Source organism: Ranitomeya imitator, chromosome 6 (assembly GCF_032444005.1).
Source record: "Ranitomeya imitator isolate aRanImi1 chromosome 6, aRanImi1.pri, whole genome shotgun sequence".
Lineage (NCBI taxonomy): Eukaryota > Metazoa > Chordata > Amphibia > Anura > Dendrobatidae > Ranitomeya > Ranitomeya imitator.
The window spans coordinates 106,676,437-106,703,028 of record NC_091287.1 but is presented as its reverse complement, the minus strand read 5'-3'; the positions used below and the strand labels follow the sequence as shown (position 1 = coordinate 106,703,028).

The 26,592-nt window shown below is 42.8% G+C and overlaps 1 protein-coding gene and 1 long non-coding RNA gene across 2 annotated transcripts in view; one reads left to right on the top strand and one right to left on the bottom strand.

The window, feature by feature from the left end:
• The window catches only part of LOC138642070 (ubiquitin-conjugating enzyme E2 E2), a 311,858-nt gene that overhangs the window by 192,578 nt on the left and 92,688 nt on the right, over window positions 1-26,592 (bottom strand). The window lies entirely within an intron of this gene.
• LOC138642071 (uncharacterized) overlaps window positions 15,328-26,592 on the top strand; it is a 97,094-nt gene continuing 85,829 nt past the window's right edge. Inside the window, exon 1 of the long non-coding RNA XR_011313992.1 lies at window positions 15,328-15,545. This is a non-coding gene — a long non-coding RNA (uncharacterized lncRNA). The remainder of the gene's footprint in view (window positions 15,546-26,592) is intronic.

The window sequence follows — 26,592 nt, the reverse complement described above, 5'->3', positions numbered from 1 at the left end:
ATTTTTTTAACGATATATTTATAGTGAAAATATAAAAAGAAAATCCTTTTTACCCGAGACTGATAATTTAAATTGTATAAATATATTTACATTTAGAATTTGAAAAACGATGGTTTAACACAAAAAAGTGATTCATGTCGTAGGTCCTTTTTTTACGCCATCATCCGTTTAAGATGACAGGATTTTTTTCAGGTCTTTCCCTTTGTTACCTCTATTCATTAACATTGTGGATCTGCCATTTATAAGCTGCTTTTTGCCGAGTGCTTCTTTAGTGAATTACACGTGTCTTGTTAGTGCTCGTTCAGGAGCCATAGAGTATCTTATTAGAGGTAAATGCCTCTTTGCCACCGTCTCCTGCACTCATCGTTCATTCTCGAGAACAGCTCAAATCTGTCTACAGATCTGTCTTCAGTAAGGGATCAACTTACACCTACTAACCCTATGGAAGCCCGGTGGCTCAGTAATATGTGTTGGTGCGAATGGAACAAATATTGTTATTTGCACATTGGTATTAACTTTCTAAAGTTCACAGCCAAGCAGGGTCACTATTGACTTTTTGTCAATGCGATGATAAAAGTAGAGAAGTAAAATGTGTGATGTCGGGCTAATAGTCACCTTATACTTCAGTAAACTATGGTATTTTATGCTGCTGCTTGAATTCTACGAGATGATTAAAACTAGATTTTCCAGATATGACAACCAGTTGTCACGATGGTCTGGCAAGATCTAATGTGCAATAACCACTGTATCACTGTGCCAACAAGTATTACATCTATGTAAATAGGAGGATTACACGATATAGGAGGTTGGAGGAAGCTGGACCAGGAAGCACTGTACTCTCATTTTTTGGAAGTGTTTGCAAATCAATGAAAAGCTCAGTGTTGTAGAGCTAGGAGGTGTGTAACACCCAACTGTACGATCACTGAAAACATCCTCCGGACACAAAGTTCACTAACCACAAACCACACGCTCTGCGGCAAACACACACATGCTCCACATGCCTAGAAGAAGAATAGATCTAATAGATGCAAAAAACTAACATGCATATAACCCCAACGCAGATCAGAATTATTTATATGATTTGTATCTACTATTGTAGAAAAACAAGAAATCCTGAGAACTGTTACACCTCATTCAGATGTCAGTTTTTCTGACGTACGAGAAATCAGTGATTTTCATCGAGGTTTGGTCAGATTCATCAGTTATTATCACTTCCATCTTCTCCTTTCTATTAGTCAGTGGCAGACAGCATGCAGATGGCATCAGAGTGCTGTCCAATACTTTCATGGACTTTCACGGCTGAATTTGATCCGGACGTATTTCCGTGGCTTTACATGGGCCACTGGAATGCCGTTTTAATCTCTTAATAAGTAAACGTTCTGCAACTTTTAAACAATAAATACAGAAAACCGTATATTGTCCATTCAAGAAAAACAGTCCGATTATAATAATCACATCCTCATCAGACTGATTAGAGCTTGATCAGGGTGGGATCCGTTTTTCTCGAAAGTGAAGAATTTAAAAAAAAAATTCCATCTTCTCGATTTCTGTCCATCTGTAATGTAATCCGAGTGCGTTCCAATATTTTGTCCCATAGACATGAATAGGCGAGTGCCATTCGTTTGGAGGCAAATTACGCATGCTGCAACCTTTTTCCTCGGACCACCTCATCCAATGGGAAAAAAATAAAAAATCGGACATAAGCACAACCCAACTGAATAACATTGGTCCGAGTGTGATCACAGTAGGATTGAAACTATATTCGCTTGCACCAGGGCTGTGGAGTCTGTGAGCCAAACGTCCGACTCTGACTGCTCAATTTCCATGACACCAACTCCACCAAAATGGGCTCCGACTCAGACTCCACAGCCCTGGTTTGCACTAGCCCTATATCAGAAGGGTTTCCCAGGAGTTTATCTGTCTCTTCCCTTATAAAAACCATGCACGGTCAGCCGAAGAACTGCTCTTGTCCGTGACGGACTTGGCCAGCAGCTATCTTAACAGAATGGCCGCCTTACAACTATAACAGCGGTACATCCAGCTTTTCTACCATTTTAGCAAACAGACACAGAAGTGGGTTTTCCCGTAACTGAGTGAAGCAGACTTAATCGCAATAACCTTCTTCAATTTGCTCCTCACTTTACTGAGGACATCGGCAGCCTGTGGACCCTTCGGTTACATAATGCTCTTAGAATCAGATGCTGGCATGGGAGGGAAATCATCTGCTCCATCGCACCTTGGTGAAAACACAAATTGTTATAACCATAAAACTAACAAGTCACTCGTTCTCTTAAAGGGCTTGTCCGCTACTAGCACAACCCTTTTTCAAACTGAATGTTTGTCCCTGTAAAAAAAAAAAAAAAAAAAAACAGATACTCACCTCCTGCGCGGGTGCCTTTCCAGCATTACTCGTGTTCCCGGGTCCCATGAGTGGTTGTTACTACACACAAGCCCTGCACCCAATCAGCGCTGGCGTCACTGTCCCCGCCTTTAGACAAATCAAACATCAACAGGAAGTCAGGGCTACGGCTGCTCTCTGACTTCCTCTTGATCGATTAGTCCGAAGGCGGGGACAGTGACGCCAGCGCTGATTGGGCGTAGACTTGTAGCTTAAAACTTAATTACAGGCTGGGAGAGGTAATAACATGCTGGCCACATGAAAAAAATGGGAGGGCTACTAAAACTTAAGCATTGGATTGCCAAGAAAAGAAAAGAGAGGAGAAATGCTTTTATTCTGTTTTTAGATTCTTATTTTTCTCCTTTGGAACATTGACAACCTCTTTAATTTGCTTGTTCATGGTGTCAGCTTTTGGGCCATATATGCACAACGGTCTCAGGCCTTTATAGTTCATCTGGGCTTAGCTCCATCGATATCACAGATTTCATGTAATTATACTGTATTCTGTTTTTTTATTGTGAGAATATTGTACTTAAAAACAAAATAAAAAAATTGTTAAAACAATCATTCAGAAAATCCATCTATTGTCGAGATGTTTCAACTGTAATAATCGCCGTGTCAGCACTGCATTTTCAGCTTCCTGTCATTTACAAAATTAAAAATTCATCACCAACAGAAACAAATATTTGGCAAGCATTGTGCTGATTTATAATAATGAGGAATTTCTATCAGCATTGCTCACATTGCTCCAAGACTTTAATAAAAAAAACAAACTTGAATCGTCATCAGTCTTATTACAATAGAGACGTAATTCCTTAGATCAGGAACAGAGCAGACATTTATAGGACATTTCATAAATTCCCAAATTCTTATGAAAAAATTTTCATGACATCCTGCATTGTACTACTGAACCCAATTTATTCTATTTTATAAGTCTTATCACAAGTATCGCTGCTATTAGTAATAAGAATGGACGTTCCAGGATCATTATCCCCTGAATGCCCTATCCATCCAGTTAAAGGGATTTTCCCAACATAGTATGTTATCCCCTATCCATACGATCCAGTGATTGTCTGAATGGAGCGGAGGTCTAACCTGTGTATCTCCAGTCCAATCAATGTCTATGGGACAGAACAGAATATGACCGTTTATGGACTTATTAGACTCCTATGTGCACCACAGGCAGTTTTACCTTGAAGCTGCAAGCACTGCTATATGTGCTTTGGGGGGGATAAGTGTGCATTAAAGGGGCTTTCCATCCCTTTAACTTCACATACAGTTAGGTCCATATATATTTGGATAGAGACAAAATTTTTCTAATTTAGGTTATAGACATTACCACAATGAATTTTAAACAAAACAATTCAGATGCAGTTGAAGTTCAGACTCAGCTTTCATTTGAGGGTATCCACATTAAAATTGGATGACGGGTTTAGGAGTTTCAGCTCCTTAACATGTGCCACCCTGTTTTTAAAGGGACCAAAAGTAATTGGACAGATTAAATAATTAAAAAAAAAATGTTCATTTCTAGTACTTGGTTGAAAACCCTTTGTTGGCAATGACTGCCTGAAGTCTTGAACTCATGGACATCACCAGACGCTGTGTTTCCTCCTGTTTGATGCTCTGCCAGGCCTCCACTGCGGTGGTTTTCAGTTGCTGTTTGTTTGTGGGCCTTTCTGTCTGAAGTTTAGTCTTTAACAAGTGAAATGCTGCTCAGTTGGGCTGAGATCAGGTGACTGACTTGGCCATTCAAGAATATTCCACTTCTTTACTTTAATAAACTCCTGGGTTGCTTTGGCTTTACGTTTTGCGTCATTGTCCATCTGTAGTATGAAACGACGACCAGTTTAGCTGGATCTGAGCACACAGTATGTCTCTGAATACCTGAGAAATAATTTGGCTGCTTCTGTCCTGTGTCACATCATCAATAAACACTAGTGACCCAGTGCCACTGGCAGCCATGCATGCCCAAGCCATCACACTGCCTCCGCCGTGTTTTACAGATGATGTGGTATGCTTTGGATCATGAGCTGTACCACGCCTTCGCCATACTTTTCTATTTCCGTCATTCTGGTAGAGGTTGATCTTGGTTTCATCTGTCCAAAGAATGTTCTTCCAGAACTGTGCTGGCTTTTTTAGATGTTTTTTTAGCAAAGTCCAGTCTAGCCTTTTTATTCTTGATGCTTATGAGTGGCTTGCACCGTGCAGTGAACCCTCTGTATTTACTTTCATGCAATCTTCTCTTTATGGTAGATTTGGATATTGATCCACCGACCTCCTGGAGAGTGTTGGTCACTTGGTTGGCTGTTGTGAAGGGGTTTCTCTTCACCATGGAGATTATTCTGCGATCATCCACCACTGTTGCCTTCCGTGGGCTCCCAGGTCTTTTTGTATTGATGAGTTCACCGGTGCTTTCTTTCTTTCTCAGGATGTACCAAACTGTAGATTTTGCCACTCCTAATATTGTAGCAATTTCTCGGATGGGTTTTTTCTGTTTTCGCAGCTTAAGGATGGCTTGTTTCACCTGCATGGAGAGCTCCTTTGACCGCATGTTTACTTCACAGCAAAACCTTTCAAATGCAAGCACCACACCTCAAATCAACTCCAAACCTTTTATCTGCTTAATTGAGAATGACACAATGAAGGGATTGCCCACACCTGTCCATGAAATGGCCTTGGAGTCAATTGTCCAATTACTTTTGGTCCCTTTAAAAACAGGGTGGCACATCTTAAGGAGCTGAAACTCCTAAACCCTTCATCCAATTTTAATGTGGATACCCTCAAATGAAAGTCTGAACTTCAACTGCATCTGAATTGTTTTGTTTAAAATTCATCGTGGTAATGTCTATAACCAAAATTAGAAAAATGTTGTCTCTGTCCAAATATATATGGACTTAACTGTATGGCTGCAAACCAAGTTAAGAAATGGCATATACTCACCTATCAAACCCCTGTCATTTCTCCATCCCACTTCCCACACAGTCTTTCCTCTCCTTTTCCAATGCGGTTGTCATATGAACGCTCCAGGCAATCATTGTCTGCACTGAAAAAGACTCTAAGAAAGCCAAGGCGAAACATACATTAGGGTTCACAAGCTAGATTCCCTATCAGTAAGTATTTGGAATGTGGGAGGAAACCAGAGTAACCAGAGGAAACCCACGCAAACACGGGGAGAACATAAACTTCATGCAGATGTTGTCCTTGGTGGGATTTGATCCCAGGAACCGCAGTGCTGCAAGGCAGCAGTGCTAACAACTGAGCCACCATATTGCCCACATGTTCATTACCTGTTCATTATCATACCCTACTTTGTCAATACTATGTGTTTAATGAACCGCCATTTACTTATGATACAGCAGAATACTGACCATACATTCTACACCCACACCGGATACATTTTCCAAGAACATTCTTTAGGGAGACGCTCCCACATATTTTAGCATAACTTTGCTGACTACTTTATACATTAAAGGGAACCTGTCACCCCGAAAATCGCGGGTGAGGTAAGCCCACCGGCATCAGGGGCTTATCTGCAGCATTCTGTAATGCTGTAGATAAGCCCCCGATGTTACCTGAAAAAGGAGAAAAAGACGTTATATTATACTCACTCAGGGGCGGTCCCGCTGCTGGTCAGGTCGGATGTGCGTCTCTGGCCCGCTGCGGCGCCTCCCATCTTCATTACAAGACGTCCTCTTCTGATCTTCAGCCACGGCTCCGGCTCCGGCGCACTTTGCTCTGCCCTGTTGAGGGCAGACAAAGTACTGCAGTGCGCAGGCGCCGGGCCTCTGACCTTTCCGGCGCCTGCGCACTGCAGTACTATCCTCTGCCCTTCAAGAGGGCAGAGCAAAGTACGCCTGCGCCGGAGTCGTGGCTGAAGATCAGAAGAGGACGTCTTGTAATGAAGATGGGAGGCGCCGCAGCGGAACAGAGACGCCCATCTGACCTGACCAGCAGCGGGACCGCCCCTGGGTGAGTATAATATAACGTCTTTTTCTCCTCTTTCAGGTAACATCGGGGGCTTATCTACAGCATTACAGAATGCTGTAGATAAGCCCCTGATGCCGGTGGGCTTACCTCACCCGCAATTTTCGGGGTGACAGGTTCCCTTTAATAACATTGAATGGCTACTTATTTTCTGATTGGCTATTCATTCTTTGCAGGTTATTGTAGCTAAATATCCACTGAACCTTTATATATACAGTAAGTGCACGTTGCCTGCAGCGGTCAAGCACTAACCCCACCATAAGAGGAGCGTAGGCCAGCAGGAGTGACAGGCAAAGGATGGCGGAGTGATAGTGGGAGGCCAAAAAAGTAGACGCTACTAGTATTTTTTAAAGCTGTGGCCAAATGACAAGCTAAAGAAAGGGGCAGAAAACTGCTTTAAATACAGTATTTTGTGTTTCTAGTCAATCTCTATATCCATCTCACCTCCATCTATTCATCTACCAAGCTGGTTATCTAACATTTCTAGGTTCATCTGAGATGGACTTACAATGTAAATGAGTGTTACATGTGTTTCCAGCAATAATAAAATGAATCATTTAAACCACACAGTGTATTTCTTTACATTGACAAAATCTATATACAAATTTCACAACTGAGAGTGTACGTTCTTCTGATGATCAAGAACAAGCACATGGTGCGCTACAAATAAAGATTATATTATTCAATACCAATGAGAACACTGGGTTTTCCAAGTGCTATTTATAAAGCCATCACAGTAGGTCTCCTAAATGAATGCTGCTTTATCACTAGGTAAATATTCTGCTACACTATTAAAGGGAACTTGGCAGCCGGCCAGTACAGGCATGAGACGCGGAAACCGCTCTCCGGCTAACATCATTTAGCCATTCATCCTTCCCATAATAATACAGCAGGGCACAAATGTCTCTGGAATGAAACAATGAAATGCACAGTAAAGCCCAATAATACACATATAAAAGATTAGACAGATAGAATACATACATTAGATAGATAGATGATAGAAAGATAGATAGATAATAGATACAGTACAGACCAAAAGTTTGGACACACCTCATTTAAAGATTTTTCTGTATTTTCATGACTATGAAAATTGTACATTCACACTGAAGGCATCTAAACTATGAATTAACACATGTGGAATTATATACTTAACAAAAAAGTGTGAAACAACTGATATTATGTCTTATATTCTAGGTTCTTCAAAGTAGCCACCTTTTGCTTTGATGAATGCTTTGCACACTCTTGGCATTCTCTTGATGAGCTTCAAGAGGTAGTCACCGGGAAAGGTCTTCCAACAATCTTGAAGGAGTTCCCAGAGATGCTTAGCACTTGTTGGCCCTTTTGCCTTCACTCTGTGGTCCAGCTCACCCCAAACCATCTCGATTGGGTTCAGGTCTGGTGACTGTGGAGGCCAGGTCATCTGGCGTAGCACCCCATCACTCTCCTTCTTGGTCAAATAGCCCTTACACAGCCTGGAGGTGTGTTTGGGGTCATTGTCCTGTTGAAAAAGAAATGATGGTCCAACTAAAAGTAAACCGGATGGAATAGCATGCTGCTGCAAGATGCTGTGGTAGCCATGCTGGTTCACTATGCCTTCAATTTTGAATAAATCCCCAACAGTGCCACCAGCAAAGCACCCCCACACCATCACACCTCCTCCATGCTTCACGGTGGGAGCCAGGCATGTAGAGTCCACCCGTTCACCTTTTCTCCGTCGCACAAAGACACGCTGGTTGGAACCAAAGATCTCAAATTTGGACTCATCAGACCAAAGCACAGATTTCCACTGGTCTAATGGCCATTTCTTGTGTTCTTTAGCCCAAACAAGTCTCTTCTGCTTGTTGCCTATCCTAAGCAGTGGTTTCCTAGCAGCTATTTTACCATGAAGGCCTGCTGCACAAAGTCTCCTCTTAACAGTTGTTGTAGAGATGTGTCTGCTGCTAGAACTCTGTGTGGCATTGACCTGGTCTCTAAACTGAGCTGCTGTTAACCTGCGATTTCTGAGGCTGGTGACTCGGATAAACACAACTGATGGTCCCAACCCCATTTATAAGGCAAGAAATCCCACTTACTAAACCTGACAGGACACACTTGTGAAGTGAAAAACATTCTCGGTGACTACCTCTGAAGCTCATCAAGAGAATGCCAAGAGTGTGCAAAGCAGTCATCAAAGCAAAAGGTGGCTACTTTGAAGAACCTAGAATATAAGACATGATTTCAGTTGTTTCACACATTGTTAAGCATATAATTCCACATGTGTTAATTCATAGTTTTGATGCCTTCAGTGTGAATTTACAATTTTCATAGTCATGAAAATACAGAAAAAATTTTAAACGAGGAAGAGTGTCCAAACTTTTGGTCTGTACTGTAGATAGATGATAGATAGATAGAATACATACATTAGATATATAGATGATAGATAGAATACATACATTAGATAGATAGATGATAGATGGATGATAGATACATAGCTAGATAGAATACATACATTAGATAGATCAGAGGTCCCCAACCGCCGGTCCGCGGACCAGGACCGGGCCGTTGAGGTTTTTCAGCCGGTCCGCGGCGCCGCTGACAGCTAGCTTCGCGGCCCTGCGCCTGGTCAGAGCACGCTCTGTGACAGCTCGCAGCTCCCGGCAGAGAACATTATGCAGGACGAGGGGGCAGCCCTCCTGCGCAGCATGGTGTGTTCCTGATGGGGTGGGGCGGCAGGCTCTCCTCACTGACACGCCCAGTGGCGTATCTAGGGGGGGGGGGGCAGCCGGGGCATTTGCCCCGGGTGCAGCCGGCAGGGAGGGGCGCAGTCGGGCCGCCTCATTCGGCGGTCCGCAGTGTCTCCCCCCGGCGGCTGCATTCTGCCGTCCCCGGTCAGGGAGTCAGCTGTTCTCTGTGCCGACTGTCAAGCTGACAGCCGGCACAGAGAAGCTGCAGAGCGCCGGATCCCAATGTGTGCAGAGGTGGAGGGGAGCCCCTGCAGGGTGGCTGCGGCAGGCAGGGAGAAATCCGTGCAGCTCCGCTGCCCAGCGATCTGTCTTCCTGCTTCCTCTCACACAGACGCGCCGCTGGATGACGTCATCATTCAGCGGCCGGCTGTGTCAGAGGAAGGCAATGAGATGCTGTGGTAGAGTGCGAGGAGAGGTGAGAGGGGTGTGTGAATGTGTGTGTGAGAATGTGTGTGCGAGAATGTGTGTGTGAATGTGTGTGAGAATGTGAATGTGTGTGTGTGAGAGTGTGTGTGTGAATGTGTGTGTGTGTGTGTGTGTGTGTGTGTGTGTGTGTGAGAATGTGTGTGTGTGTGTGTGTGTGAGAATGTGTGTGTGTGTGTGTGTGTGAGAATGTGTGTGTGTGAGAATGTGTGTGTGTGAGAATGTGTGTGTGTGAGAATGTGTGTGTGTGAGAATGTGTGTGTGTGAGAATGTGTGTGTGTGAGAATGTGTGTGTGTGAGAATGTGTGTGTGAGAATGTGTGTGTGTGAATGTGTGAATCAAATTCTCATTATAAATGTCATAATTACATGATAAGTATGCACTAAGCTCCACCCCTCCATAACTCCACCCCCATATGACCAGAGCCCCACCCCTGCCCCACCCCCACCCCACCGGGCCATGGAAAACTGGTCTTGCTTAAAGCCGGTCCCTGGGGCAAAAAAGGTTGGGGACCTCTGAGATAGATGATAGATAGACAGATGATAGATAGATCTAGCCATGAACATAAACAAAAATAAACACTTGACATAGATCACGGTTTGTAATAACTTTATATAATATCTGAGTTTCAGTTTTTGTATTGAAGAACTGAAATAAATTTAAATAAATGAACTTTTTGAAGATATCCTAATTTTGTGAGAAGCACCTGTAGATCGATAAATTATGGACAGATGGATGGATGGGTAGATAGATAATAGATGAATTGAAGGATAGATCGCTATCTAAACCATTTTAAACTCAAATAAAATATGGGCAATATATAAAAACCCTCATTGATACTCAAAAAAAAGTGAGGCGATGACCCGATTGACAATGTAATTGAAGGATCTAAAGGAATCCCAAAAGAATCTCAATAGCAGACGACACAAAATACCAAATGTTCTTTAATTAATGAGTAAAAAAAGAAAAAATGACTCATGACAACCAATGCAGAAAAGGTAAGAAGAAAATTGAAATAACTGTTCATTGTTTAGCGTAACACTGATCATTAGCTCCGTGTAAGTGAAGCTTACCTGTTATATATTTTCTTCAGTACTTCCTCATTAATTGCTTTTAAGCTCAGCACTATTAGGGCACAGCTGTGATCTCGGACTACAGTTTGGCCACAGAGGGGTGCAGTCTGAGACACACCTCCTGCCTAATCATTGGTTCAGGCTGCTACTCTCTCCCGCCCATCGCTGCTCTGTCCCCTCTGATTGGCTGCTGTGTATTAGACAAGCCAATCACAGCTCCACCAGCAGGTCAGTGCATGGAGAGCTTATTCCCTTATATTAGAGCCGATGACTATCAGGTGATACGCGAGTGTATACTGGTGCCAGGGAGGCTCCGGGAGCCTGGAGGGCCACGTTAGTGTATGTTCATCGTCAGTCAGGACACAACAGCCTGTCATTTCCTGAGCTTCTTGATGATGGACGTATTCTAGATCATGTTGTTACCATGTAGTTTTGCAGCAGATACTTTTTCTGCAGAGAGTTATAAGCCCAAAACAAATTGTTTTCTGGGAGAGAGCGGAAGCCTAAGGGAGCACCTCTTTTTAAGCTTTTGGTATCGTTCACAATGCTCTAAATACACATCACATGAGCTAAAGTTTAAAGGGGTGCTTGAAGGTCCTCTTTACATTACAGTAAAATATTTCAGAAAACGTTCAGACCCCTGGATATGGATGTAGACACTGGGAATATAAAGACCTGCGGTGCCTTTTATCACTGCGGTGACTTCGGGCTGTATGCAGAGTCTACAGAGGAATATTACATTTGTTAGAAAAGTTCCCTTCAAAAGAACAGAAAAACGTATCGGCAGAGAAAGCTTCTCAAAGCCCCACGGTAATGATCATCGCACATGGCAGACGTCTGACTGTGCCGGCGCTAGAAGGGTGTCAGCAGTAGGGGCTCACGGTCACTGACGCATTTATTTGCATGCTTTCCTTGCTCTCAGTGGGACCTCGGCATTGAGATTTGTTAAAAAAACTCTATAAAGAGAAAGTATTAGACGGGGCCGCAAAGTTAAGAATCTCTCAAGCATTTAAAGGGAACCTGTCAGCAGGTTTTTGCTATATAATCTGAGGACAGCACTAGGTAGGGGTTAAAACACTGAATTCAGCTGTTTACTTACAGTGAAGGTTTTATCACCAGGGCATTATCATTGCTGGGACTAGAGGCCTAGTGCCAAGTTGTCTGACTCCCCTTCTGTGATAAGCAGCTCACTGTCAATAGACTATGTACATAGCGAGCCTGCTGTGGGCGGGGTTAGCTTACTCAGCTCTGCTTCATTCCACATCTAAGGATTCTAATTATTTCACAACTTCGGCACCCAGTAAACTAAGTGATACATTGTTAGGATCAGGGTCTCTTTTCCTACACTATCAGATGAGGTAGCAAAGATTCCCTTTAACGGGCACTTGCATTTTAAAAGGATTGATTTTTTAAAAGGCTCAACACAAGAGGTCCCACAAAGTCACCTTTTAGGCTATTTTCCCACTTTGAGGTTTTGGTGATTTTTTTTAAGCTGTGTATTTAAAAAATAAATGCAAGTAACCAACTTTATTACTTGATGGCTGCTGGAATGTTGCAGAAAAACTGCAGCATCAAAAGATCATCGTGGCAACGTATCCTTGGAGAACAAATAATATGTTCAGCGTGTGGCACTCTCTTATTTCTACGGATGTTGGAAGTCCTACAGAACCAAGATGCATGCTTAATACAATGGGGAGGCCGAAAAAAAAAAAATATATATATAATAAAACAAGGGTTTAACTTTTTTTAAGGATTGTGTATAAAATCCAAAATAACATAAAGTATCATCTGACGTGTGATATACTGTACTTGTTGGAATCTACAGTGAGGAAAAATTGATTTTTTTTTTTTTTTAAACATTAAATGTCTCTATAGAGATGTGCGGCCTGCATGTCATCTTCTGTGGTTTCAGGTTTCATAAGACCACAAAAATCTTTCTCGACATTTAAAAGCTTTAAATTTGGCACAGGGGAAGGAATTATTCCATTATGTCTTCTTATGCAGTAGACCATTTCAGCTTAATCTAGTCCATGTGGTATTTAGGATATTTAGAAACAATTCTAGTGAAACATTTAGTCAAGAGCTATCTAATGGTTTTGTGTATATTTGTTGTGGTTTTTTTTTTTTTTTTTATAAAATATCCTTATTTTCAAATATGGCTGCTGGAAAACCTCCTGGACCTCCTTGTGAATAAACAAGATTATATATTTGAAAGCATAAACTATCTTTGCGTCCTAGCCATTGTAAAATATCTTTTTAGTTAGGCCTCAGAGAAAGCCAACACTTATTGGCGAAACGCATGTCAGGGACACAGTCTCAGCGCTAGCTAGGGACAGCCAGTGTTATCGGAGACAGTTCAATATCACCGTATTTCATTGCCATCTCCCTATAATTAGCTGTCACATCCATATACATTTATGAGAACTGGCTAGTCACCGATAGTAAACAAATGGTTAACTAATTTTAAGGGACATTGGCTACTATTTCATTCACACAGATAGAAATGTATTACTCTCTTTAATGATGTAGTGAGATTTTTTATATATTTTTTTCTTCTCATATTGTATTTTTCAGACTATAAGACGCACTCCAAATTTTCAGGAGGAAAATAGGGGGGAAAAATGTAATGCCTCAAATGGGGGTCCATCTTACAGTCCAAATTCAGCTTACCGGGGGATGTGGGCGGTGGTGGAGCGGGGTCACAGGGGGTGTTTGAAGGTGCATCGCTACGGGATGATGCTGTGAGTCCTGTCCCAGGCTGGTAGAAGGGGGTGTTTGGCGGAACTCGGCAGTGTGGGGGCTCTGCTGACATTTAGTGAAAGGCCGGGGGCCCCCGCACTTCTATGGTTTCAAGGCAGTGGACCCTAGTAAAATGGCTGCCGGAGGTTGCGCACGAGCAGATTTTGATCTCAGGAGATGAGATTTCGATGCAGAGATCTGCACATTTGCTGGCTCTGGCGGCCATTCTCCCGCAGTCCACTGCATTGAAACCATGTAATCGTGGGGGATCTGGACTTTGATGAAATGTCAGCGCAGCCCCCGGCAATGTCGAACACCTCACTCCTACCAGCCTGGGACTCGCAGCATCGCACCGGCAAACACTCCCTCCTCCCAGCCCAGGGCCCGAAGAATCGCCTAACTTTGGGGGGGGGAGTGCGTAATATAGTTCGAAGAATAAGATTATTTCCCTCTCTCCTCTTTCCTCTCCTTGCAGTGTACACTTTCTAAACAGGACTATAGATATTTTTTGTTTCGGGCACTTTTTTTTTCATATCACAATCTTTATTAGAAAAAATAAGTCTTGCAATATTTACACTAACCACTGCAGATTTTTTACACTAACTTACTACTGTTTCAGGAAATTCACATGTACATCAGCAGCAATGAACAGAGTCTGACCCTTTCTTTTGTCCTGAAGCTTCTAATGAGTGTGTGCAAAGGTCATTGTGAAGGGAGGGGAGGAAGTGAGCTGTGAACGCGCCTATTGTGATTGGTGAATCTTGTGTCATCAGCTGGGTATAGAGATGTTATCTGTCATTGCAATACTGTCTCTGATAAGGAAACTGCTGTAAACTCTTCCTGAAAGATCAGGAGATAAAATCCCCAGGCCACTGTAAAAACAATAGGACATTTTTGACAACACCAGGGGCGGACATATCATTGGTGCAACTTGTGCAGCCGCACAGGGGCTCAAGAGGTAAGGGCGCCCATTTCTACCTCCAAAGCAGTCAAGATTGTGCATTATGATGAGCTATTGGACTGAAAAGGGCCCATATGTTGTTCTTGCACAGGGGCCCTCATCTGTCTGTGTCTATCAGTGGACAACACATTCCCTTTAGTCTAGGGATTCATATGCCCTTGGTCCAGGGGCCACATCAGTAGTCCGTGGCTGCCGGACCAGAGCCTGTATGCAGGTATCCCCAGTGACTCTTCTGGAATGACATCATCATATTGAATCTTTTTGCTGAACTTTACATGATAATATTCAAAATTATATTTTTAATAAAATACTATAAAATAAAACCCTTATGGAATTGTAAATTGATAACATTTTCAGATTTGAGAAATGAGGCTATGTGCACACGTTGCGGATTAGCCTTAGGAATTTCTGGTGCGGATTCTGCCTCTCCTGGCAGAAAACGCACCTGCGGATTTGTCGCGTTTTTTGTGCGGTTCCGCAGCGTTTCTGTGCTTTTTTTTTTTTTGCGGATTTGCTGCATTTTTTTACCCCTGCGGTTTTCTATAATGGAATGGGTACAAAAACGCTGCAGATTCGCAAAAAAGAATGGACATGCTACTTCTTCTAAACCGCAGCGTTTCCGCAGAGAATCCGCAACATGTGCACATACCCTCAGAGTCCTTCAGCTGATGTGAAATCAAATATTTGGCAACGATCAGGATATTAAATAGAAAAGTGATTGCTACAAAAATGTGTCTCAATTACTATTCTGTGATCAGACAAGACTAGGATGTAAGCAACAGAGCCAGATGCGATAAAAGGGGGTGTAGCGGCAATTTGTGGAGCGCTCCGCTCCTTGCACCTGCTGGGTGAGCCGCACTAAACAAACAGATGTGTCATTTCAGATAATATGAAGAAACATTAAGTCACAGATCTTTCCGCCTCGAAAGAAAATCAAGATGAGATCTCAATAAAAGACGAGCACAACAAATGCGCTGATGCTAAATGCTTAATAATCATCCACACTGAACCCCCCATAAACCACTATCGTGTGTACGACGGCACATGAGCCATGAAGCTGCTACATGATGGGAATCACACCGCGGCCTTCAAGAAACTCCGCGGGAATCTCATTTCAAGCCAAAATATTGTTCTTATTCTTGTAAAGATGCAAAGGGAAGGTTAGAGCTTGAAGATAAGAAAACAGCCGGGACGATTATATCAACACTGGTCACCTCTGCTTCCACAAAGAGAAAATAAAAAAGGTAAATAAAAATATAATATAATTATATATTTTTTTTTTTATTTCGCAAAGGTTTTTGGAAAATAATGCACTGTCTTTTTTTTCTACTCGAAAACAGAATCATTTCAAAGCAACATTAACCCCTTAACTGCGCTATTTGTGATAATAGAATGCAACACGCACCCCCTCCTGTAAATCCGGCATGCCTTGGAATACTTCTAATCAAGATGGATCTGATGGGTTTTTTTTCTTAACAAACGCTTGCCAAAACGCATTTAAACACATGCACGCGCTTTCTTCTTTGCGCCGTGCGTAAGATGATGCGGCGGCGGCGTAAGCGTGCAGATGATAGGCTGCGCACAGAAACGCTAATGTGAACCTAGCCTAAGGGAGAGGGCTGTGGTGGATGTCCTGAAAGATTGGCATTATTAAAAGATGGCACAAAACACATTCAGAGAAAGGGAAGGAACTGCTGGGAATTCTTTTTTTTGTGAATTTTCTGTTTAGTGTTCCTTAAAATCTATTTCTGTAACTTCAGTGTTTAGAAGTTTGCTGTATATCAGGGTAGACGGACATAAGATGGTGCCACAGCGGCCGGTGGCCTTTGTTTAATGTCGGACCTCATTCCCAGCAGATTCACTTAGGCTACGTTCAGACTAGCGTTGTGCGCCGCTGCGTCGGCCGCACAACGCACGCAAAAACGCGGCAAAACGCACGCAAAAACGCTGCATTTTGCGACGCATGCGTCGTTTTTTGCCGAAAATCGGACGCAAGAAAAATGCAACTTGTTGCGTTTTCTTGGTCCGACGCTTGCGGCAAAAAAGACGCATTTGTCGCAAAACGCAACAAACAAAAACGCATGCGTCCCCCATGTTAAACATAGGGGCGCATGACGCATGCGTCGCCGCTGCGTCGCCCGACGCTAACCCGACCCACACTAGCACAACGCTAGTCTGAACGTAGCCTTACATCATTGTGCAGGGAAAGACATAGAATTGATTGAATGGATACAAAGCAGCAATTCTTCACTCCGCCACTCCAGACACTGCCAGTGTGAAGTAGCACTGAAGAGCCTGCAGACGTGGCATGAGGGAGAACAGCTGACCGCCAGTGGTGCCAGGTTGGATGCCCACTAGTCTAATGTTGATGACCTATTTTAAGAATGGGCACTGCATTTTAAAAGGCTCGATAACCCTTTTAAAGAGAATCTGTCCAGGTTTTTTTTTTTTGCCATGTAATCCAAGAACAGCATGATGTAGGGGCCGAGATCCTGATTCCAGCAATGGGTCGTTTCTCCAGTGCACATGTAGCAGGGCTGAGAACGCTGAGCTCTGTACAGCTTCACCTCCACGGATTGTAAGCCTTCTGCATTCATTATATAGTGTGAAAAAAACGCTAATCAGTGGTTGGGGGCAGGGTAACAGAGCGCGAGGACTAGGAGGCATGAGGCATCTAGTCCTGTAGTGATAATCTCCTGCTGATAAAACAATTACTTTATTGAAACAGCGAAACACAGCCCAGTAAGTGACACATCGTGGGAATCAGGCGCTCAGCACCTTCATCAGATTCAACAATAAAACCTGCTGACAGATTCCATTTTAAAATGTCAAAATAAGTCATAAAATATCAATAACTTGATAAAAAAAAGTATATTTTGCATTCTTTTGCATGGGAAATTTCTAGGGTATCTACTGTATGTATCTGAGCAATGGTAATATTTCATAGAACACGCGGTTGGGTATATTGGTGTGTGTATTATTTTGCTGTGAATGAACCCAGATGCCACTGAACCTGGTTTCTGGAAATCATCATCTCTGATCGGGGTAAAGCTTTGTAACAATGTCTTAGGCAGACATTAGACATGCAGCTTAATGATCTCTGACATGAGATCTATGATTTACTTATGGAGCAGTGAACCTTGCTCCCGCCTGTGTGTGTTCCACATATGCTCTCCAGCTGACATTTATTAATCCATATACCCGGTAACATTTCTTAGAAAGCATATTTTAGTCCTGGGCAGTGTGCCGCCACCTTTATGCTACATTCGAAGGGCCTCCGATCCGTGTCCTCCGGGAGGCACATGCTAATAGGCCTCAGTCCTGTGCCTTTAATAGATGCAGGGTATGACCAGAGGCCCCGGTTGCACTTGTTTTTGTCTAGTTTTGAGCCTATTTTATATGAGCTCACAAGTGTTTTGGGTTTTCTGCTTTCTGGACAGAGTTTACCGATTCCAGATCGGATTCAATTGTGACTTTTTAAAAATTACCAAAATTTGGGGCAACTGTACTGCAACTTGAAAAAGATACGACTTTTTGCTGAAATAATAAATCTGCAAGCATGGTTAATGACCGAAAAGAAGAGCTCTTTAGCTTTACTTTTGGCCAAATGTAGAAATTGTGTGCGCCTTTGTGATTCATTTGGCTTAATAAGACACAGGGAATACCTCAAGACAAAAAAACAAAGCAAATGGGGGTCATGGTGTTGATAGGGACAGGAATTGTTATGGTTAAACATACTATACTTACATGAAAGTAACGTTATTAATGTAACTTTCATTACAGAGTCTTCAATTTTACACAAATTACTTGATGGAAAAATGAATTCACTTCACATCAGGAACTACTACATCTAGTATTTTGTATGATCTCCATGATTTTTAAGGACAGCACCAAGTCTTCTAGGCAAGGAATGAACAATATGGAGACATATTGCACCATCTATCTTTTTCCATTGTTCAAGAACAACGTCTTTTAGAGCCTGGACGCTGGATGGAGAAAGATTATTAACTTGTCTCTTCAGAATTCCCCAGTGTTCAATTAGATTCAGATCAGGAGACACTTGGCCACTGAGTCACTTGCACCTTGTTCTTCAGAAATGCAACAAATGTCTGTTTTGGATCATTGTCGTTTTGGAAAAAAGTGCATGTCAAGGGAACAAAGTGATAGTAACATCTTCTCTTTCAATATAGAGCAGTACATCTAGGAATTCATCGATTACATTTAGCTCCCCCGACACCAGCATTACTCAGTTAAAGGGAACCTGTCACCCCGTTTTTTCAGATTGAGATAAAAATACTGTTAAATAGGGCCTGCGCTGTGCGTTATTATAGTGTATGTAGTGTACCCTGATTCCCCACCTATGCTGCGAAATACATTACCAAAGTCGCCATTTTCGCCTGTCAATCAGGCTGGTCTGGTCAGGTGGGCGTGGTGACATCGCTGTTTCTTCTCCAGCTTTCCGTTGGTGGCGTAGTGGTGTGCGCATGTCCAAGTGCCGAATCCACTGCGCGCAGGTGAAGAAAAAGTGCGCGATCTGCGCTATTACCCTTGTCATCGGTGGGGGCGGCCATCTTCCTGAGGCCGCGCATGCGCAGATGGAGTGCTCTGCTGCACGGGGCTTCAGGAAAATGGCCGCGGGATGCCGCACGTGCGCAGATGGAGATCGCGGCGGCCATTTTCCTGAAGCCCCGTGCAGCAGAGCACTCCATCTGCGCATGCGCGGCCTCAGGAAGATGGCCGTCCCCACCGATGACAAGGGTAATAGCGCAGATCGCGCGCTTTTTCTTCACCTGCGCGCAGTGGATTCGGCACTTGGACATGCGCACACCACTACACCACCAACGGAAAGCTGGGGAAGAAACAGCGATGTCACCACGCCCACCTGACCAGCCTGATTGACAGGCGAAAACGGCGACTTTGGTAATGTATTTCGCAGCATAGGTGTGGAATCAGGGTACACTACATACACTATTGTAACGCACAGCGCAGGCCCTATTTAACAGTATTTTTATCTCAATCTGAAAAAACGGGGTGACAGGTTCCCTTTAAGCCCACATAAGGACACTGCCACCAACATGTTTCACTGTAGGCACCATGCATTTATAAAAATGACTGATAAAGCATTTGTGAAACGCACGTCGGGTGTGGGGAGTGAGCCTTATATGTTTTGGCTATATGCACTATCTGCACTTTATGTGATTACATTTTCAGGAGATTATTTACTGGGTACCCCACTCTGAATTACTGTGTGAATATGTATATTTGACATTTCATTTTTATTAGCCATCTGTTGAATATACTATATACAAATACTCTTTGCATTTATTGTTTTGCATAGTGATTATCTTTGTCATGTTGCGATACATTTATGATGTTTTTAAATCACATGTAAAGTGCCATGGAATAAATGGCGCTATAATAATAAATAATTATATGTCATTTATAGAAATCACTTTTTTAAATATTTGCATATATTTTAGTCCTGGCACATATTTGTCATTTTGAGTTTCTCTCAGATTATTACATAGCAAAAAAACCTGCTGACAAATTCTCTTTCAGGCGACGTTTACAAGTTCAGTATTTGGTCAGTATTTTACATCAGTATTTGTAGCCAAAACCAGGAGTGGGTGATAAATGCAGAAGTGGTGCATATGTTTCTATTATACTTTTATACTGTTCCACTCCTGATTTTGGCTTATAAACACTGAAGAAAAAATCACCAAATACTCACCATGTGCACGTTATAACCATGGTGGTCATACAAAATACTAGATTAGAGTAGTTTTTGACGTAGTTTGTATTCATTATTGCATGGACTAATTTGAGTAAAGCTGAAGATTTTGTAATGAAGTTAGCCAATATTATTAGCATTACTTTCATTTCCTAGGATAAAAAAGTTCTATAAAAAGCACTCATCAAAATTTGGAAGATTCCTCGTGTTCAGTGAGCTATGTCGATCACTAATAAATATATATATATATATATATATATATATATATACATACACACACACTGTATGTACACACACAAAACAGTTTCCTTAAGAAGGACGTGTTACACTTGCCCCTAAGTACGATCACGTGCCTTTATTTCCTTGCAAAATGCAATTTACTTTATGTTTATTTCCAGCTCTACACATGAAATGCTGAAGTGCACTGCACAAAGGGGTGCAAAGAAGCATGACACATTTATGGCAAACTGTGGAGACGAGATAAGCCTCCCTTTGTGCCCATACAATGGCGCAGAATGCCTTGGAATGAACCGTGGCTTCGGTGATGCAGGAAAATGAACAGAGAACACATGGGGCTGTATGACATCTCACCTCTCTCACTGTGAATCATGGACATTTGCATTCTTCAAGTTTGCAAACTATATAGAATATACAGATGTGGCAAGAAAATAAGTGACCGCGCTACACAAGCTTCAGCATAGCGCGGCCGTCACTGACTTTGCTCTGTAGGGGCGGCGTTATTGCTGAGAAATGGACGTGGCGCCAAATGGCAACGTGACCGCAAAATGCTGCAATGAATGCTACGTCTGGAGGAAATAGGTTATTTTTCTCATGCTCAATCGCTGAATAAAAGGCATCAACAATTAACAAAATCAAGCAAAATTTGACGAAAAGTCATCTCAGCAGCCACCTCTATACCCGGAGCCGCAAAAAATACCCCCAAACTCATTGTTCTTCTGGCATTAAAAGGATGGTGTCGTTTAATGCTGCAGGCAATCACAGCCAATAAATATATATACTAATATAAATTATGTCATCAGTATGTAACAACAAAGTAGACCGGGACCGGATAATACCGTTACTGATATCTGCTGATTGGCGGGGGGTGCTAGGTGTCGGACCCCGGCAGATCCAACACTGATTTCCAAGCCATTCATAGCTACCGCTTAGGCTGGTATCACACATCCATGTTTCGCAGTCGGAGTACAGACTCTTGACCTGAATTAAACAGTCTCATAGGCAGAGATGAGGACGACGAGTTCAGGTCAGGAGTCCATACATCATGGTTTGTACCCAGACCAGGAAATTCACATGTGTTTCACCAGCCTTAGACTGTGCAGACAAAGAGAAAAACAAAAACCGTCCCCAATTAGTGCAGATTTTTGACAACAAACATTAAGGGAAATCTGTATGCGGGTTTCTGCTATGTAGTCAGAGAGCCAAGATGTAGGAGCAGAAAGACGGATTCTAGCGATGTGTCACTTACTGGGCTCTGCTTTTCAGTTTGAACACAGTGTTTTATCAGCTGGAAATTATCACAAGAGGACTAGTTGTCTCATGCCACGTAGTCCTCCTGCTCTGTATTATTTCAAATCGATAACTGCTGTGTAGGCAGGATTATACCGACTGGCAGCTTTCTGTCACTATACATTGTACCAGAAAACTGCTAATAAATGGTGAAGGCGCGGTTCTATGGGGCTCAACATTTGAGATCTGCAGCAGAGAAAACAGTGACTGCATCATAACTGCAGCACCCACTAAGTGATACATCACTGGAATCAGGGTCTGTGTCCCTACCTATCAGATTTCATAGCAAAAAGCCTGCTGACGGATTCCCTTTAATGATAAAAAGAATGTAAACTTATTGTGTACTAGTCCTGAACTACAGTACAAATTATAGCCCAGGATTGCAATAACAGTTCTGCAGGCTTCAGAGCTGAAATCTCTAAGTGTTTCCCGCACGGCACAGAATAGGTACACGTGGCTTGCACTCTGGTACACAATGGACACTACATGGCCGAGTATTAATGCAGCACAGCGGACAATGTTCCCTTATAGCACTTAAGCGGAGCTATTAGAAAGGAGCTGAACTCAGAGGCTTCCTACAACTTTCCAGGTCACCTGTATATTGAGCGCCAATAAAACCAATGAATAAATTCTAATGCTCAGATAGCGGACCATCTAACATACATGGGATTAACTGGAAACAGGACCGCGGAGGTCGCAGCCTTCCATTACATTCTCCACTTTGATCAATGTAAACATTCATACATCAAAGAAAGTAGCAGCAGAGAAGGCAGCCCTCCAGAATGAACGACGCAATATCAAGGAGACGCCACTTAAAAGAGTGTTTTTCCCTAATAATAATAATCTTTGACTTTTTTCTTCTGCCAAGAAATTAAAAATTCCATTTAGTCTCTTCTCAGAATGTGATGATAATAAATGAAGCAGAAGTAAAAGAATAGGGAAGGATGAACGCAATGGACACAGAAGGATACACATACGGGAATGGGAGCACGCGAGATTGCCACCAAGGTTCGGATTCACTACAAGGATGTTATTTCTGCACTGGCAGGACGTAGCTGATATAATCTTATATATGTAGTAAACCCCCTTCCCTTAGGAGGGACTAGGACTAATAGCCAAGCAGAGAACTGCTGCAAAAAGGATATAGCGCCTTAAGCCTTAAGGTCTGGATACACATGATGAGAGCATTATACTGCCTCTGTACAAATCCCTAGTTAGACCGCACATGGAGTACTGTGTCCAGTTTTGGGCACCGGTGCTCAGGAAGGATATAATGGAACTAGAGAGAGTACAAAGGAGGGCAACAAAATTAATAAAAGGGATGGGAGAACTATAATACCCAGATAGATTAGCGAAATTAGGATTATTTAGTCTAGAAAAAAGACGACTGAGGGGCGATCTAATAACCATGTATAAGTATATAAGGGGACAATACAAATATCTCGCTGAGGATCTGTTTATACCAAGGAAGGTGACGGGCACAAGGGGGCATTCTTTGCGTCTGGAGGAGAGAAGGTTTTTCCACCAACATAGAAGAGGATTCTTTACTGTTAGGGCAGTGAGAATCTGGAATTGCTTGCCTGAGGAGGTGGTGATGGCGAACTCAGTCGAGGGGTTCAAGAGAGGCCTGGATGTCTTCCTGGAGCAGAACAATATTGTATCATACAATTAGGTTCTGTAGAAGGACGTAGATCTGGGGATTTATTATGATGGAAAATAGGCTGAACTGGATGGACAAATGTCTTTTTTCGGCCTTACTAACTATGTTACTATGTAAGACACTACCATGAAAAACCATGGGGGAAAAGGGGTAATTGTCAACACCAGTAGGTTGCTTTCCCACAATGGAGAGTTTTTGATGTTGCAGATTTTCTGCACCTATTATGTAAATTAGGTTACTTGCGGTTTCTCACATGAGCTTTTATGGTGCTTTTGACGCTACATTTTATGTCTCTTTGTGGTATGTCTTGTTTTAAATAAAGTTGCTTTGTTTTGGATACTTCCTGGTGTTTGGCATTGACAAAGCTTTATTGATATGCTTGTGTGAGCACAATAAGCCATGACCCCTGATCTGACTGCATAGACGAAGCTATTATCAAGGGGGCTGAATGTGATAGAGACCAGGAGCAGACCATGCCCCCTGATCTGTGACAACATCGAAATGAGAGGGGGGACACTCATCAGCTGCGTCTCCATCACAGTGAATAGTTCTGAATGGTGGTAAGCCTTTATAGTCTAAGAAGCTATATCAATAGGAATATACATTTATCTCCCCAGAGTACTCCATTAATTAAAGGGGTACTCCAGACTGGATAGGTGATAACTGTTAGGTGGTTTACTGGCTGCAAGACCAAGGCCAGGAGGAGGCAAATGAAGTAGCTGGGTGCAAAGGACCTGAAGACAGCTGAGCACTGCAGTTGGCTAACCTTGTGAATCCCTTGAATGGCGCGGCAGGGTGCATGGGCGACATTCCAATTTATGTACCTTCTCCTAGCCACAGTCTTGTGGCCAAGGGAGACTGGAGAATACTAGTCCGAGACCCACATCGATCAGTCATGTCAGAGGAGAGGTCATTGTCTGTTCTCCTGTATATGGCGTTTCTTTGTTTCGGGGGGCTAGGTTGCGCCTGTCCCTGAGCTTTGGTCCTCTCTTCATCGAATGTAAATCTAGTCTTGTTATCCAAGGGGATGTGATTCTCATGAAGACGCCCACAGTGAAGAACTAAAGTTTGCGCCCCCTTGATTAACAAAACTAGATTTACATACAGCGAAGAGAGGACCACATCCCAGAAATGGTGAGGAACAGGAACAAAAGAAAAACAACGTCATTTACACCAGGTAAAAAGAATAATAAATATTTATACCAAGTGACAGGAGCCTTGAAAATGGAGTAAGAAATCCTACTTGGAGCCATATTGGCAGCCATATTGGTTATCTGCCAGTTTTCCCAGAACATGTAACAAATGAACAATGAAAGCCTTTTCCACAGATGATTTTATTTCAGTATGCCCTTCAGTAATAGCGAACGCTAATTCAAAGACAGATGTTATCACTTGAGCCAGTAGGAAGTGTCGCCCGGTATGCCGCCGCCGTGACTGTCATTCCTGCAGTCCTGCCCTGATTGCCTCAGCACAGTCTGAGGCGCCACCTGCAGATTGCCATTTGTTTTCACAGTCAGGCCTTATCTGAGCCAACAGTCATGGCACCAGGCCAAACATTAGCACAACTTCAGTCTGTACTTTACACTTAGCGCTGTAGCGCTGACACTAATGGCAGCATGTAAACAGTGCCACCATCCCCTGGTCCGCTATCACAATGCATGAACAATAATGGTTCACTTGCCATCTACAATAAAAATAAACATGGATTCACCACATGAAAGGCATTTACTGAAGACGGCGCGCACTGAACTATTTCTCCGCAGAATGGAGCGTTCTTCAAAGGCGACTGTAAAGTACAAGGTTATAGTCTGTTTCCACACAATATAAAAACCGTAAATGAAAGGAGCGATATCCCCTCACCAAGCAATCGCATAAAAAAGTGAACACGTTTCTGAAGTGACGCCCAAATAAACCGTTATGTGAAATAGGAGAACGGTCGCTCTCACTGAGGACTACATCAACAACGCCATCATCCTGGGATGGGAGACATCCATTACTAATAGCATTACGTGCATACACTACAAGGTCGAAAAATTACACCGGTCACAGATATTTGTGCTGGTTGTGCTCATTTTATGACCGTGTTTTATAGAAGATGAAAGGTATCTAATGTGCTCGTCTAATTTGTGTTCTGTAAGATACATCGCGATTTCTGCTATAATCTATGAGGAAATGTGGACGGTTGTCTTAAAGGATTATCCCCATCTATAGACGCTATCACTACAATGCAGGTCAGCGGCAAGGTCAGTGGGAGGTCTGAGAAGGGCCTCCTACCTTCTGGTATCCACGGCTCTCCTTCTGATTAGCCAGCTTGGCACGACACCACATGTGGTTCACAATGACGTTGCCCCAGGCCGGGAAACCAAAAGAAGAGCCACAGATGCTATATAGTAGGAGGAAGTTCTCAGGGCTCCAATTTGAGGGCTACAGATTACTGCCCAGGCTGCTGAACTGGGTCCTGCAAGCCGATTGGGACCAAAACGAGTCATCAGATATACTATCAGAAGGTTCCAAATGCTGGCACCCCACCGATCCTGAGAAAGGGGCTCTGAAATGCCCCATCTCAATGGAACATTAGCCAGGTTTGTGCATCTCTGCTCTATTCATACTTAATGGAACTGCCGGAAAAAGCGCTATCTCCAACAGTCCCATAGAGAATGAAAGGAGCAGAGCTGCAACCTCTATAAACCTGGTAATTTAGATAACTGGAGCCATGAGGAGCAGGTCTGAGGCTGAATCTATTTGGAGTTTAGTTTCTAATAGGGAATGCCTTCATAATCTCTGTGGTGTGATTGAAGGTGTAAATTTGAGACTATAGAGGTGGCTTTACTACTGTGAGTGTTCTTCTACCTTGGCAGACAACGTGCCAAATTTTGGTACAAATTGTCTGTCTTGTTTAAATTTCTCTATTACTTGGGTGCCGTTTGATTGTAAAGGGGGTAAAGCTTAATATACAGCAACATTTTAGTGCAAATAATTGTGCTAAAATAGGTCAGCCATGAAAACAAGATGTTATTTGCAAAGTTAGACACATCAAACCAAGCCAGAAAACTGGTGCAATAGGCTTTGAAAATTGGCAAAGTTTTTGAACAATGTGTGGTAGCGCAAAAATATTGCGACCTTTGGTGTTTTCATGCCAGCTTCAGCCAGCTGGGGCGGATGGTACAGGATGGGTCGGGCGACACCTGCTCATCTAATTCATGAATAAGGAGTGTCTGACTCTTAGACAACCTCTTATTAAGACCGTCCAACAAGACAACACCGATCTTCATGAATGGGGCCAAAGTATCTACAGATACACAACATTTATCATCCAGCATTAGAAACTGATAAAATTCAGTGAATCTCAGCCTTTATAGTCAAAGTTTACGAT